Genomic DNA, 16,212 nt, shown 5'->3' with positions numbered 1-16,212 from the left:
AAGTAATTATATTACTAAAATCATCTAGAAACACTGGCCATTAATTGAATCAATTGGCATTTCAAAGGAGCTATCTTTGCTCTCATTCAAGAAAGGAAAAATCCTAAAGGACTACTTGATTTGTGCAGACATTGTTAAGATTCCTGTTGATTTGGTGAACATGTTGAGACCAGACAAAATCCAATGGCATTTTAGTTGCGGCAACTACATCATGTCTGGTTCTACAAATTACGTTAAACAATTTAAACACAGAAACATTATACATACACCTTTAAACACTATACAAATTGCAATACCAGTAAGGTGGTCTATAGTGGCTCTTTTAATTAAGGTGAGATACCATTGGATTCTAAAGTAACTCTGTCATAGTGGCATGAGTAAGGCTTAGTCCTTGTTTGTAATTCACAATTCCTACACCACGTCATGTTTCATTTATACCATGTTGCATTTTTCTCTCACGGCTGTGCTCCGTATTGCCATTATTTGTTCTATTCAACTACTTTCTTGGCGTTTTTTCTCACACTCCAGTAGTTTAAAATAAAATAAAAAAATTGCAAATGTGGGTGAGTGTAATGGCAGGGTTTTTGGCTTTATTTAGCAGTGATAATAGATCATTATTCTTGCTCGCATCTAGTATAGGCATTCTTAGCCTGTGTTGGCCCTTTTACGCCCTTTTTCCAGACCTAGAAGAGGATAGCTGCTTAATATGCCTTTATTCTTGACTTTAACCTGTCTATTGCCTATTGGCTTTGACATATTAGACATATTGGTATGGTTCATGTAGGTATTCTGACAGAGCTAAGGAGCATTTCACCCCTTTCAGGCCTACAGGCCTAGAGCTAGAGGGACTCCATCTTGATGAAGCTGAGAGGCTTTTCAGGGCAAAAGCAATGTTTATAGTTATAACTGTTGTTCGCCCTAAGCGGACCGGAGAGAACCGGCCAGAGCTGAATCTAATCAGGAATTGTTCCCGGGCTCAGGTCTCTAGACGAAACAAGCAGACTGGTCACTGTGGAGGCGTCTAGCGCAAGGAGCCTGGGGCATGGGATTGGTGGGAAGCAGCTGCTGGCTGGAACTTTCCATGACGAAACAGCATTCTATATCAGTGAAGTGCAGAGGCGGAGTCAGTGAGTCAGTCAGAGGGCAGTCGAGGAGAGAGTCCAGCAGAGAGAGAGGAGAGCAGTGGAGTGGAGTTGGCAGAGAGAGAGAGAGAGAGAGTTCAATCTGGAGAAGAGCTGAGTTGAATATTGAGCTGGAACTGAAGGAAGCAGTCAGAAGCAGTTGCTTATCAGAAGGAGGTGTGAATAGCTGGAGTCTGAAGTAATGCCTTTTAGAAGGGACGGAGGAGAGATCGTGGACTAACCTATGGGAGCAGATGGAGTTAATTGGACATTGGCGCAGAGACAAAGCGAATAAGATAGTAGAATGAACGGTGATCAGAGCGGCAGGAACCATTAAGAGTGAAGACGCAAGGTGGAGAGACAGTTCGTGTGGGGGAGAGGAGTCCAGAGACAGAGCGATCAGCGCAGAGGTGTACCCAAGAGTGCAGGAGAGAGAGAGAGCATGAGATGAGCCAAGGCACAGACGAGAGAGGAACCCAGATGACAGCTAGAGCAACACTTCACACTAACCAGGTGATATCTCTTTCATCACATTAGCTACACTTAATCTTTTCCCTTTCAGTGGAGTGTTTTTGTTATGTGTAATCCTTCTCTTTTAAGTAGTGTGTTTTACCTATAGCCTTTGTTAGATTTGTATTAATGTTTATATTACTGTAATAAATGACCCCAGTTTATAACAAACTGGTGTGTAGCCCCTATTCTTGTTCACTGAAGGTAAATGAAGCTCCTAGGTGAGCACTAGGCGCGTGAATGGATGAGTAATCCCAATCAGGTAAGTGGTGATCACATAAATAGGGAGTGAGTGGACCTTTGATGCCAAGAGCAGGTAATACACAATAATCTGGACCCACATTCAAAGTTATTATTGTAGTTTCATCCCGAGTAGACAGCTGAGATAATATCCCAATATATATATATATATGTATAGGTGTTCATAGGAATGTGGTCGTCGTTGATATGCGGCGTTAATGAGAGCGCTGGGGAGGATTACCAGCGTGTAGGACTGCCGGATTGCAGCCCGTGTATAAGTGAGAGCGGCGGGAGGGATACCGCCGTGTAGGTTTCGCAGGATCGCGAACAATTTGGGAGAAGAGAGCACTGGGTTCTGCAGGCCCATGTGTGTAGATACGCCGGATTGCGTGTCAGATCTGCTCTAGGGTAGAACGGTCTGGGTCAGGGCGACCGCGAGGCCAACTGATGTGAATAAGATATTGTAGAAAGTCCATATATGTATATTGTCATTCCCCATTCTTAGGTGCGACCTGTATATTTATCTTTATATCTACCCATTGTAAATATGATCTAAGAAGGGAAGGTGAGTACGTTTTGGCTGGGTCACAGGGGCCCCTGGGGGCTGATCCCATCTAAACAGAAAATCCAGCCATTACATTTTGGCGTAGTCGGACAGTTTACGAATCCTGTGTGACCTCCATGTGCTTAGATTGTTTCCCATGTGTTGTGAGTGAGTGCCATGAACGCCATTACATTTTGGCGTAGTCGGACAGTTTACGAACTCTGTGTGCCTGGCCATGTGCTTAGAGAGTTTTCCATGTGTTCTGAGGGAGTGCCCTGAACGCTAGTTCCATCTGGCGTAATGTTGCAGTTTATGTAGCCTGTTAGACCTATTGGCTTGAACAGTTGCAGCGTGAGGAGATTGTATTACATCATGGCATTTGGTTTATTCAGGGTGGAAGGAATGGTTTTCATCTTGGTGTTTAAACTGTCAGAGTTGAAGGATGACATTACATGAGGAAGCCAGTTACATCTATGTGATGGTCCAATTGTATAATTGTGTGTAAAAAATGCTTTTAAATTGCCCATTCAATTGCTTGCTGCATCTGCTTATGCTGTGCAATGTGAAATGTGTTCATTGTTCTATGATTTGTGGAGTTCTGTGAATATAGCTCCTTGTAAATATGACTTGTGAATAGCGCCATATTAATGTGACTTGTGAGGTGCAGGTTCTCATGTTGATTTATTGTGTTCCTTGTGCATTGCGCCTTGGATACATTGTTTGTGAAAAGATTGTCTTGTAAATATGACTTGTGAATAGCGCCATATTATTGTGATTTGTGAGGAGCATGTTCTCATGTTGATCTGTTGTGTTCCTTGTGCATTGCGCCTTGGAAATGTTGTTTGTGAAAGGCTTGTCTTGTAAATATGGCTTGTGAATAGCGCCATGTGGTCATGGCTTGGACAGGGCATGTTATCATTACGTTTGGCAGGAGAGAGCTGGATCTTTCTCGGGTGCTTGGGGATAACGTTTTGAAAATATGTGTACGTGTTATCTGTAAACGTGAAGAGATGTGCTCATGACTTTCCCATGTATCCATGGACATTGGGGAATGATTGTGCTTGAGCTGCCAAAGGGTTAATATCTTGAGTTGAGATGGCAGCCTTTATTTTTTACATGCTGTCAACATGCATGGTTATCTGACCTGACTATAAAAGTCAGTGAATTATTTTAAGGATTTTTGATGGTTTGATTTTGACTTTTTTTTTTTTTGGTTCCTTGGTCAGCCTACGTGCTTTGTCAGCTTCTTGACGGAAAGGTAACATCTTGTGTTTTGAGAAGGGTTCTGTTCATTTCACATTCCTTTTGAAATGCGTCTACGAATTTGTGTGGGTTTGCCTTGGAACTGATGTGGTTATAAATCAACAAGTCGGATTACGGAGGGAGCTGTGTTCTTTTAAGATGAGTGAAATGTTAAAAAAATGGCCCTGTTAGAAGTGCACGCTACGGAGCTGTTTTCATTAATTATTTCTTTGAGGGTTTTCCATCTAGAAAGGAATGTGCTGGTTGCAATGATCACAGGTTGAGAATAATCAATCTTGCCCGACAGTGCATGGTAACATGTGCTTTTAATTAGTGAAAGGCAACCGTGTGCCTTTGAAAAACTATAAAATGTAACATTATTATTTTCCCAAATGTGAATTAAAATGTATTCTTTTATAAATGTGTCAGCAAAACATTGGATTAAATACAATGTTGAAATGTATCTGCATTTTATGTTGTTTTACAAATTATTTCTCTTTCAGCAGCTGACAATGGACCATGTTAATTCGTTTTTTTTTTCCCAAATGCAGAATGTATAATCTTGTGTGCATAAGTTAGTTGCCCCTTTCTAAATAAGTGCCCATATTTTAAATGTCTTGCCTTTAGCTGAATTAGTTAGACACAAGTCTTTTTAGAAACTGGAGCTTTTAAGTAGCAGTACATTGTAATAGAATTGTTTTTTTTTTAACATGCTATCTTTCGTTAGTTAGCACAATCAGGCCTGGGAACAAAACTTACAAGGAATTTGTTTTTTGACCTTGGCAGACCAGCTGGTTTGTGCAGACGAGTTTTTTTTCTCATTCTGCAGGCTCCGATCACGTCCCTGTTTCGTTATGATTGGCTATAATCCAATTTTCTTCCGCGCACGGCTTGTTTATATAAGGGCGGGAGACCTGGCTCTTCTTTTCGATAATGAAAGGCACCCGGGGTGCTTTTTAAATGGAAAATTTTATTTTACAAGAATAATGATACTTCTTCTCTTGTTTCTAGGATTGCTGCAGTTGGGGTGCGTGCGTGCGTCTGCCCACTCCCTTTATTTGTTTTAGCTTTTTATTTTCATGTTATTATTTTAGTTTATTGTTTTGGATGATGGAACCAGACCAGACCAGACCAGACCAGACCGGGTGATGGATGGCCGCATTGGAGGAAGTACCGAGGATGCAGGGTGGTGGCCTACACTGAAGAATTTGAACTTTCAATAATAGCTTGGACAATCAGGCCCCACTTTTCAAGCAACACAAAACAATGCCTGCAATTTTGACATCACTACAAGCAGGCCCCACTTTTAAAAAAATTTTTGTCACCTATTATAGTTTTTCCAAATGAAGGACTTTTTTTTTTCCCTGGTGGTGCACACATGTGTTCCACAGTATGTAAAATCTTGTAGAAATTGGGTTGTTTTTTACTGTTCTTATATTTTACTGGGTGGTTACCTTAAAATTTGGATTGTTCTGGGTAGAGTGTTTTTTAGTATGATTGTGTATTAATGTTTGCCCAGACCTTGCAATTGTATTTCTCGGATTTCACTTTAAATTGACAAATGTCAGCAGGTAGGCCTCATTTAGGCCTATTGTTATTTTCATCTCACATATTAGCACCTACACCAATAGTTTCATGAGTCATCATTAGCTTAAGTTGCCTATTGTACGTAAGGCTCATTTAGGCCCTTTCTTGTTCTCTCATTAGGAGTTGAAACACATTTAGTTTTTAAGTTGACAATGGTAGGTAGGTCTCATTTAGCGTTAAGATGTCCGAAGTAGGCCCATTTAGGCCCCTTGCTGTTTTTATTCAACACATAAGTCCCTACATCCGAAGTAGGCCCATTTAGGCCCCTTGCTGTTTTCATTCAACACATAAGTCCCTACATCACTAGATTTCACCAGTTATCATTAGAAGTTGAGGAACATTTAGTTTGAGGATGCTTTGGTTAGTTTCTTTCGTTATCAGATCCAATCTCAGATATTTTCAGCATTCGAGTCAAGGGTGCTTTGATTTGTTTTTAGGTTTCTATTCCCTACAATTGAGTTTCAGGTGGAATTTTCTTGAGTTGTCATTGTTTTTAGGGAGTTTTTTAGGTTTTGATTTGTTGATAGATTTTGTTGATGTTTGTTTATTTAGATGTTATTGTTTGTCAGATGTTCGCAAGATAAGGATCTAAGGGTGGATGGCAGAGATATTTAGCAGTGATATAGATCTTAGTCTTGCTCACATCTAGGATAGGTATTTTTAGCCTATGTTGAATAGATTATGTTGATGTTTGTTTAGATGGTTGTTGTTGTTTATAAGATGCTCGCAAGATAAGGATCTAGGGTGCAATGTAATGGCAGGGTTTTTGGCTTTATTTAGCAGTGATAATAGATCATTATTCTTGCTCGCATCTAGTATAGGCATTCTTAGCCTGTGTTGGCCCTTTTACGCCCTTTTTCCAGACCTAGAAGAGGATAGCTGCTTAATATGCCTTTATTCTTGACTTTAACCTGTCTATTGCCTATTGGCTTTGACATATTAGACATATTGGTATGGTTCATGTAGGTATTCTGACAGAGCTAAGGAGCATTTCACCCCTTTCAGGCCTACAGGCCTAGAGCTAGAGGGACTCCATCTTGATGAAGCTGAGAGGCTTTTCAGGGCAAAAGCAATGTTTATAGTTATAACTGTTGTTCGCCCTAAGCGGACCGGAGAGAACCGGCCAGAGCTGAATCTAATCAGGAATTGTTCCCGGGCTCAGGTCTCTAGACGAAACAAGCAGACTGGTCACTGTGGAGGCGTCTAGCGCAAGGAGCCTGGGGCATGGGATTGGTGGGAAGCAGCTGCTGGCTGGAACTTTCCATGACGAAACAGCATTCTATATCAGTGAAGTGCAGAGGCGGAGTCAGTGAGTCAGTCAGAGGGCAGTCGAGGAGAGAGTCCAGCAGAGAGAGAGGAGAGCAGTGGAGTGGAGTTGGCAGAGAGAGAGAGAGAGAGAGTTCAATCTGGAGAAGAGCTGAGTTGAATATTGAGCTGGAACTGAAGGAAGCAGTCAGAAGCAGTTGCTTATCAGAAGGAGGTGTGAATAGCTGGAGTCTGAAGTAATGCCTTTTAGAAGGGACGGAGGAGAGATCGTGGACTAACCTATGGGAGCAGATGGAGTTAATTGGACATTGGCGCAGAGACAAAGCGAATAAGATAGTAGAATGAACGGTGATCAGAGCGGCAGGAACCATTAAGAGTGAAGACGCAAGGTGGAGAGACAGTTCGTGTGGGGGAGAGGAGTCCAGAGACAGAGCGATCAGCGCAGAGGTGTACCCAAGAGTGCAGGAGAGAGAGAGAGCATGAGATGAGCCAAGGCACAGACGAGAGAGGAACCCAGATGACAGCTAGAGCAACACTTCACACTAACCAGGTGATATCTCTTTCATCACATTAGCTACACTTAATCTTTTCCCTTTCAGTGGAGTGTTTTTGTTATGTGTAATCCTTCTCTTTTAAGTAGTGTGTTTTACCTATAGCCTTTGTTAGATTTGTATTAATGTTTATATTACTGTAATAAATGACCCCCAGTTTATAACAAACTGGTGTGTAGCCCCTATTCTTGTTCACTGAAGGTAAATGAAGCTCCTAGGTGAGCACTAGGCGCGTGAATGGATGAGTAATCCCAATCAGGTAAGTGGTGATCACATAAATAGGGAGTGAGTGGACCTTTGATGCCAAGAGCAGGTAATACACAATAATCTGGACCCACATTCAAAGTTATTATTGTAGTTTCATCCCGAGTAGACAGCTGAGATAATATCCCAATATATATATATATATGTATAGGTGTTCATAGGAATGTGGTCGTCGTTGATATGCGGCGTTAATGAGAGCGCTGGGGAGGATTACCAGCGTGTAGGACTGCCGGATTGCAGCCCGTGTATAAGTGAGAGCGGCGGGAGGGATACCGCCGTGTAGGTTTCGCAGGATCGCGAACAATTTGGGAGAAGAGAGCACTGGGTTCTGCAGGCCCATGTGTGTAGATACGCCGGATTGCGTGTCAGATCTGCTCTAGGGTAGAACGGTCTGGGTCAGGGCGACCGCGAGGCCAACTGATGTGAATAAGATATTGTAGAAAGTCCATATATGTATATTGTCATTCCCCATTCTTAGGTGCGACCTGTATATTTATCTTTATATCTACCCATTGTAAATATGATCTAAGAAGGGAAGGTGAGTACGTTTTGGCTGGGTCACAGGGGCCCCTGGGGGCTGATCCCATCTAAACAGAAAATCCAGCCATTACAGTGAGAGACCACCTCAAATAATAATCACAGTCATTCTCAGGTTCACCACAAAAGTCACTAAATGAACCTCTTGTAAATCCTCTTGGAACAAAAAAGTCAGACTTAACTTAAAGGCAATATGTAAATTATTTATACAGAGCTCAGTAATAAAGTGAAAACACAACACATGACACATCTCAAACGTAGTCCCATAAAAGTCCCATTAATCGAACCAGAAATATGAGTTTTTAAAGTTTTAGGTAAAAATAACATCAAGGGGCGTGGCGTGCCAACTTCATGTATCTGGACAGAGCGCGGTAGTTTATGTGCCTTTTTGAAAGTTTTCATGTTAAATGCAGCCCCTTGTGTAAGCATGTTGGGAGCTGCAATTAACATGAAAACTTTCAAAAAGGCACACAATTTGCCACGCTCTATTAACAAAAGGCATGCAACAAGCCTAACAGCACGACGTGTGCTTTCACATTCCCTAATATACATTAGGGAATGTGAAGTACTGTTAGGCCTGCTGTGTGCCTTTTGTTGATAGATAGGGCGACCAGAATTTTAAAGCCAAAAACATGTCACACAATCAGAAATGGACTGCACATAGCTGCCAGGGTTTCAGATTGCTATGTGTGACATTTTCAAAATTTCAGTGCAATCAGGGCACAAATCCGAAACAAAAGAAGTCGGGGGACTAACCTAGTTAGGCAGTATGCAAGTGACATCAAGGCGCACGACAACACAGCGAGCAACATCACACATGGCATCACAGGAATTGACATCACACATGGCATCACAGGAATTGACATCATAGAAAGTGGCATCACAAGCCACGACCTTACAGGAATTGACAGTAGATGTAAAGCCTTCACATACATGTTTAGCGGGTCTATCATGTGTACGTTTGAGGGCATTGCAATGATAATAGCACAGTGAGCTATGGAAGACAATATGTGACTTCTTCATTTTGCAATCCCCCAGTTTTATGTTACACATCCTGTAAATTAATTTACAAACTTATATAATTTATTGTACATGTAATATGCACGTGTTGATGTTAGGCACTTTGACACCCTGCATTGCAATGAGTAGGGCATTACAAGAAAAAATAGTGGTTATTTCAGCGCCACCTCAGGGGAAGTAAGCTCTATATAAATGCAATGCAGTAATTATTGGGAAAGACCAACACATCTGATATTCTTTCAGTGCATGCATATCTCCTAACCAGGGACTGAACGGAGTGAAAAGCTACCTCTCTTAAGTAACTGTGAAGAGCTAACAAGGTTTGGGCCTTTGTTTCCCATCCGCTTAACGAAATCTACTGGGACAGGTAGTGAAAAGCCAGGCCTGTCCCTGCAATTCTGTGACGCATGGTCAACCTATTGATAGAGCGGTGTCGATTAGGTGCCTTTTTGAAAGTACTCGAGTTAATTGCAGCGCTGTGTATAGGCAAGACGGGCACTGAACTTAACATGAAATCTTTCAAAAAGGCACACAATCTGCCAAGCTTTATTAACAAATGCATTTTCTTAATTTCAGTGTATTATGAGTGCCATTTCAATGACTATGACTGACACTTTCTTGATAGCAAAATCAAGGTATGAGGTAGGCAGACCGGCACGACTGCGGCGTTCTGGATCTATAATAAAATTTAAAAGCACATTTTGAAGCAGAGTCACTGAGGCACAACCTCCTGCACTCCGTGTTGCTCATCCCCTTGTATGCTTTCCTGCACCATGTTACTTTCCTCTTTGTGTGTTTCTCCATCTGCAAAACACTCCTGCTCTCCATGATCCTCTCTGTCCCTCTTGTGCTTTTCTCTGCAATCCTAACTGCTCCATGCTGCTTTCTCACTCTTGTGTTTCTTCTACCTCTAAACTCTCCCTCCCCCATGCTGTTCTTGCTTTCTTCCTTGTGTGCTTTTCTTCCTCCTGTGGGAAAATAGCCCAGCACTCCGTGTTGCTCTCTCACTAAGAGACTATCAGACACTAACTCATTCCAAAGACTGTCAGTTCCCCAGGTGGTCCAGACAATGGGCAACACAAATTGCCCCCAAACAAAGTGGAGCTCCACAGCTGAGTATTCCCAGCAACAGCAGTGCTGGAAATGAGCAGACAGCTAAGCTGTTTTTGGGTTCTGCGCCCAGGAGGTGAGTGGAAAGTTTGATGGTTCCTTCCATTGTAACTCACACCAAGAGCTGGGTCGGGGGAGACCCCACTGGACCTGGGCCGCTTCACTCACTGAGCACCCCCAAGCGACAGGCCACCATGTCCCTCACAGCAGAGGGGTCCCTCTCCTGCACTGCTACCTGTCATGTATTTGCTGCATGATGCTTCCAGTGGTGCATCACTACCAGGGCACTAACTACCCTTTCAGACATATGCAAGTGTCTTCCAGGCCTGCAGACAGGCCCCGGCTGCCGTCACATCCAGAACAGAAAGAGATTAGGGTCTCAACCTCGCTGCCGCATAGCAACCATCTTACTTCTCACAGCAACACTTCCTTTGTTTGTGAATGTCACCCAGCGCTTAATTTAAGCAGCATTTTCTGCTATCCAACAGCCGGTATGTTCTCTGTGCGATTTAGAAAAAAGACGGAAGTATGCTGGTGGTTAGATACGGTTACCATTTGTTTAATTGTTCCCGATTATGCCTACTGGTCTAGTAGTGTCGGTAGCAGAAGAATATTCAGATGATCAAAAGTATATTGCACAATGAGACCACAAATTGGCAGCTTGAAATAAGCACGGTTATCTACTGCAATTGGCAGCTGCAGTTCCCGCATCTTCCTCACAGCACGCAGGTGTTGTCAAGGTGCTACAAATGTGTGATTAATGCATTTTAGTGTGGGTATGCAGACCACCACACTAAAATGCGTTAGTCTAAGCCTGAGGCGTGGTACTTGGCAGGGCTGCGAAAGGCATGCAAGAAATGCAGCAGTAAATAAAATGCATATGAGGAATGTTCTGTGGTTGACCAAGGATAGGACACAACAATGCATTTTTACATATTCCATTGTGGTGCAATCTTGAATAACAGACACCTCTCAGGGATGTAGCATTCACATTTGACAAAAGTGACAGTAAGGGACACATTGTTACATTAAAAGACTTTTAATGGAGAATATGCTTTTGAATACTGTATCCTTTTTATGTTTGTTGTATGCTGCAAACCTGCCTTAAGACCCTTCATGTGGTGCTGGATGTGTAGAAATACACTGTCTTTTCCCTGTATTAAGCAAATGTTTGAGTGATATTTGCACTGATATTGGTCACTGCATCCACACAGGAGGTTGGATTATTGGCGCACATTGCCTTGGCTGCAGCGCACAGAGGCCTTATACTGCCGCACACAGAAGAAAAAAATTAAAGGGAACATTGCTTCCCACTATTTACTGAAAAGAACACTTTTGATGCCAACAAATCGGTGGAGGAAAAGTATCTTAACTTTTGTGGTCAGATAAACTATACTCTCGACCAACTGGCACCAGTAAAAATGTTAAAAAAATAGGGAGAAAATATCAGCCCCATGGTGCAACCAGGAATTCAAAATGCAAAGGAAAATTTGCAAACAAGCAGAAAGGAAGTGGAGGAAACTCTATGAGGAGGAGGACGAAATAGCCATGAAAATAGCACTGGGTTATACAAAGAAAAAGTTGCTAAGGCAAAAGCCGCCTATTTTGCAAAAACTATCTTACAGGCGCCTAATAGTGCTAGAACTTTATTCAAAATAGTAAATGGCCTCTCTAAACCGGAGTGTGTGAAAAATAAAACCATAACCATGCAAGATCTATGTGATGGCCTTGCTGTGTACTTTGAAGAGAAGATTGAGAAAATCATTGATAGTTTAGAATCCAACAAGGAGACTAGGATGGACAATGCAAATGGCTCCCCTGAAATAATAACAATGGAGAAACAGGAAAAGGGAGTAGACAAAGTTAAACAGGCAACTATAGACCAAATCCAGACCAATTCCAGACTCGTACAGAGGAAATGTTTCACAAAGTAGCTGTGTCTCCTCTGGATCACCTACGGACCCTCTTCTGCACAGGATGTGGAGAGAATTTAATCAAGAGCTCTTTCCTTAGCTCCGCCAAATTTGCTGCCAAAGCTTAAGTAGTGGAACAGTCCCAGCTTGTTGGAAGCAGGCAATGGTGGCTCCCCTACTGAAGAAAGCTACACTTGATCCCTTAAGCCTATCTCCTTATTACCCTATTCGGTAAAAACCTTGGAGCGGTTATTTAGACAAACCCTTTCAAAGTATCTAAAAGACAATCATCTACTAGATGTGGCTCAATTCGGATTTCGCCTGGCACATGGTACGGAAACTGCCCTAGTGACAGTCCTAGATGAACCGAGAGTGCGAGCTGACACCTGTCAATTGGTAATACTGGTATTACTGGATATGTCAGCCGCATTTGACACGGTTAATCATAAGAGTCTGTTAAAGAGACTTATGGATGCCGAAGTCATGGGCACGGCACTGAACTGGTTTCAGTCGTACCTGTCAGGTAGACAGCAGGCAGTGACTCTGTCACCCTTCATCTCTAAAAATAGTTCTATCCAGCATGGGGTCCCTCAAGGATCTGCAATAAGCCCGATCTTATTCAACATATACCTGCGACCACTTATTCCCATGATTAAATCTTATGGAATAGAATTAGTGAATTATGCAGATGATATGCAACTTGTCTTCTGAAAGGAAGGGAATCAAGATGTATCATTGGATAGATTTCAAGAGTGTATGAGGAGAACTGCTAACTGGCTCAGGGACAACTCCTTACAATTTAATGGAGATAAAATTGAAATCATGTACTGTACAGTGAAAAAAATACCTTGTCCACTCCCAGCCGACTTCTGGCCCACTCCTACAGATGAACCCCTAATTCAATCTAAGTCAGTGCATAATCTGGGGGTGTTGTTTGATAACAGTTTACACCTAGACGCCCAAGTAAGTAAAACAGTCGGCAATTGTTTATCTCTGCTCAGAGCTCTTTGTAAATTACTTCCATTATTGCCAGATACAGCCAGAGCACAGGTGGTGAGGAGTGTTATTCTGAGCAGATTAGATTACTGTAATGCTCTATTACTTGGAGCACCAAGGGGCATATCATCAAGGGCTTTATCTCCGCTTTTCTGGCTTTAAAAGCCAGAAAAGCGGAGATAAAACCAACGCCCTATCGGCAAGAGGGTGCTAACATGTGTATTCGCATGTTAGCACCCTTTTACACTACGCCTACCTTTGTATCTCTAATGAGATGCAAAGTGGGCGTTCCTGACATACACTTCATGTCAGGAGAGCAATAACCCGTCTTTGCGCTATCAGAAAGGATGCCCTTGCAGTTTAGCAGACGTTAGTTTTTGGAGAAAACTGCTGTTTTCTCCAAAAACTAACGTCTGCTAAAATCCTGACTAAGCCACCCCTAACATTGGGGGTGGATTATGCGGATACGACCACAGGGTCGTATCAGCAAGGTTATCGCCCTTTTGCAGGGAACATCGCTAGAAAACCAGCGATGTTCCCTGCAAAACGGCAATATCATCGCTATCTCTGGTATTTTTATCGCCCTGGAGCAGCGCGTTGATGATAACGCGCTACCAGGGTGATAAAAAGCAGAGATAGCCAGCGATAAGAAAATTATCGCTAAGCACGGCCAGCGATAATTATCGCTGGCCGTTGCTGATATGGCCCCAAGTTCTCTGATAAAGAAACTTCAGAGAATTCAAATAATAGCTGCCAAGTTAGCTTTATAAAGACAGCGGAGTTCCTCTGCGTGTCTTTCTGTGAAGGACCTCCATTGGCTACTGATTCTGCAGAGAGTACAATTCAAATCACTCTGCATTGTTTTTAAGGCAGTATATGGAACGGGACCGAGACCACTGCAGAGCAAATTTACCTGGTACACTCCATCTAGAAATCTCCGCTCAGCAACAGCAAAATTGGTAAGAACTACCAGATTTAAAAAAAACAGGATTGGTGGCAGAGCATTCAGTTCTGCAGCTTCGCAGCTGTGGAACGAACTTCCGACTGATCTCAGACAGATTGAGAGTTTGTTGGATTTCAGAAAAAAGCTGAAAACTTGGCTTTTTCCCAGGAGCTAGTGGAACTTAGCTGCATCTCTATCTACATTCATCTGGCATGGGTGGACCTGCGCACAGGGGAATGTATGGTAATCACAGCCCAGAATACCCGTGGGGTGACAGTGCACTAAATAAGTTCTGCTTACAATGATGAGCACCACCCCACCTAGGGGGCGTGGTGCCTTTAGTGGCATCACGGGCAGGAGCCAAATCAGGGGGCTCTTCCAGTCAAGTAACCCGGAAGAGGGCGTTGCAGGGATCCCCCAGAAGCACGTCACTCGGGGGGCGCCGGAGATCCCGGACTGCTGGGGGAATTTAAAATCTCAGGGCAGGAAGGGGAAGCCCTCTTTTGTTCTCAAGCCTTGGGTGAAACAGATCAGAGTGTCGCGAATTTCACGAGGAGCGCGTGGAGCTGCGGGAGGTCGCGGCGCATCCTTTCGGTTGGGCGCTCGGGTTGTTATCCAGGTGATAGGGCCTCATGACTAGTGTAGCAGGGATTGCATATTTAGGTTTATTTAATTTATTGCAACTTTAAATGTGCTTTGAATTTAAATTTTATTCCATTTAACATGGTTTAGTCTTAAATTAGCGCATCTGCGCAAGGATGCTTTTGGCAGGGGGGCCGGGGTTCTATGACAGCTACGGACCGCGATAACCTGGCATCGAAGTTCATCCGGGGGCGGGGCTGCCAGACTCACTGCATGCAGGTTCTATGGCGCGAGCGGGGAAGGTAAGGTGGCCTTGAAGGAGCCGGTGCTGGGAAACGCGCACAAAATACGCAGGGCGGGCAGGATGATACAGTACTTTCATTAGGGTGCAATTCTATGCTGCAGAGTGCCCCAGGCCGCAAGTAGACCGCAAGTAAGTGCAGGGAGGGCGCGGTCTCGGTAGCGCTGATAGTGGTGAACGTCCGCTAGGGGGCGCTCTTCTTTAAAATGTATTATGACTGCGAGAGAGAAGTGCGTGCAGAGGGGATGCAAGGCAGGAAATTACAGGGCGCTCAGCCAGTGAGTATGCTGAGCGCCCAAGTTGAGGCATGTATTAGGCATGGCATGTACCGGGATTGCATTAACCGGTTTGGGTGTATGGGTATACTATGGGGACGCTGGTGTTGTTAGTATCTCCAGCGCCCCGACCACTGCATGACTATCTATTACATCGCATGGACTATGGGGGTGAGAAGGGTGCTGCCTTAAGATGCACGTGCGAGGTGGCACTGGGGAAGTGAGTATCTCCAGTGCCCCGAACTGCAAAGGTGTTATGAAGCATGTACAGGGTTGGGGAACTGGTGGCACTGGGTGGGTAAAGATTCACAGCATGCAGGTCAACGGTAAGGAGTTGTCAGGCAGCCCGATGCTGCAGAATGGGATGGGAGTGTGCGTTGACCGAGTAAAAGGGGGCATTGGCTAACTTATTCTGTTTCCTTTAATGTAGAATGCCTCCAAAGCGGGTGCGAAGGGGCAAGGAGGCCCCAGCTACCCAAGACAAGTTTGTTTGCTGTCAGAGCTATGGGAGGTCGCTAAGTAAGGGGGCATCGATTGGGCGCTACGGACACTCACGCAGGGAGCCGGAACGAACACGCATCAAGACACACCACAGTCCAAGCGCTCAAGGCAGACACTGGAGCGGTTCAAGGCTGCTCAACCGTACAAGCGCAATAAGTCTGTGGACACTCAGGCTAATACCTCAGGTGAGGCGGTGGTAACGGGCCAGCCTATCACAACCATAGACATTGTACAGCTGGGCAAGTGGGCCATGGGCCCTTGGAACAGTCAGGCGGGGCAAATACACAGGCGTCAGAGCCCCCCACATTAACCAATGTAAACCATGCAGTTGGGCTACCAGTGGCAACGGGGCAAGGGGGGATGGTAGGGTCAACACCACCCCTCAGACTGGCCCCCACCCCGGGGGCGGCACAACAAGGAGGGGTAGGGGGTGCCAACGCCACCCATCACACAGGCCACCACCCCGGTAGTGGCGCACCAAGGTAGTGGGATTGCGCAGGTAAGGGTCCAGTCAGTGGGGGTGGCACAATCTCAGGTGGGAGTGGCAGCAACATCTCAGGGGCCGGTCAATAGTAATGGGATGCCAGGTCCAGGGATCCCCTTAGCAGCGCCACTGTTAGCCCTGGGGACAGTATTCTTGGGACAGCCCCTGCTTACACACAGTCCTGTAATGTATGGGTCTGAGTCACCGGCGCTAGCCCCATCGGCA

General features: G+C 44.3%; 1 long non-coding RNA gene across 1 annotated transcript; it reads left to right on the top strand.

The window, feature by feature from the left end:
• Positions 1 to 1,129: 1,129 nt before the first annotated feature.
• On the top strand, positions 1,130 to 7,229 carry LOC146802395 (uncharacterized). Its single transcript, XR_014967754.1, has 2 exons — positions 1,130 to 1,634; positions 4,669 to 7,229. It is a non-coding gene; the product is annotated as an uncharacterized LOC146802395 (long non-coding RNA).
• The last annotated feature ends 8,983 nt before the right edge of the window (positions 7,230 to 16,212 follow it).

Source organism: Triturus cristatus, chromosome 8, assembly GCF_964204655.1.
Source record: "Triturus cristatus chromosome 8, aTriCri1.1, whole genome shotgun sequence".
Classification (NCBI taxonomy): Eukaryota; Metazoa; Chordata; class Amphibia; order Caudata; family Salamandridae; genus Triturus; species Triturus cristatus.
This window is presented reverse-complemented; position numbering and strand designations above follow the sequence as displayed.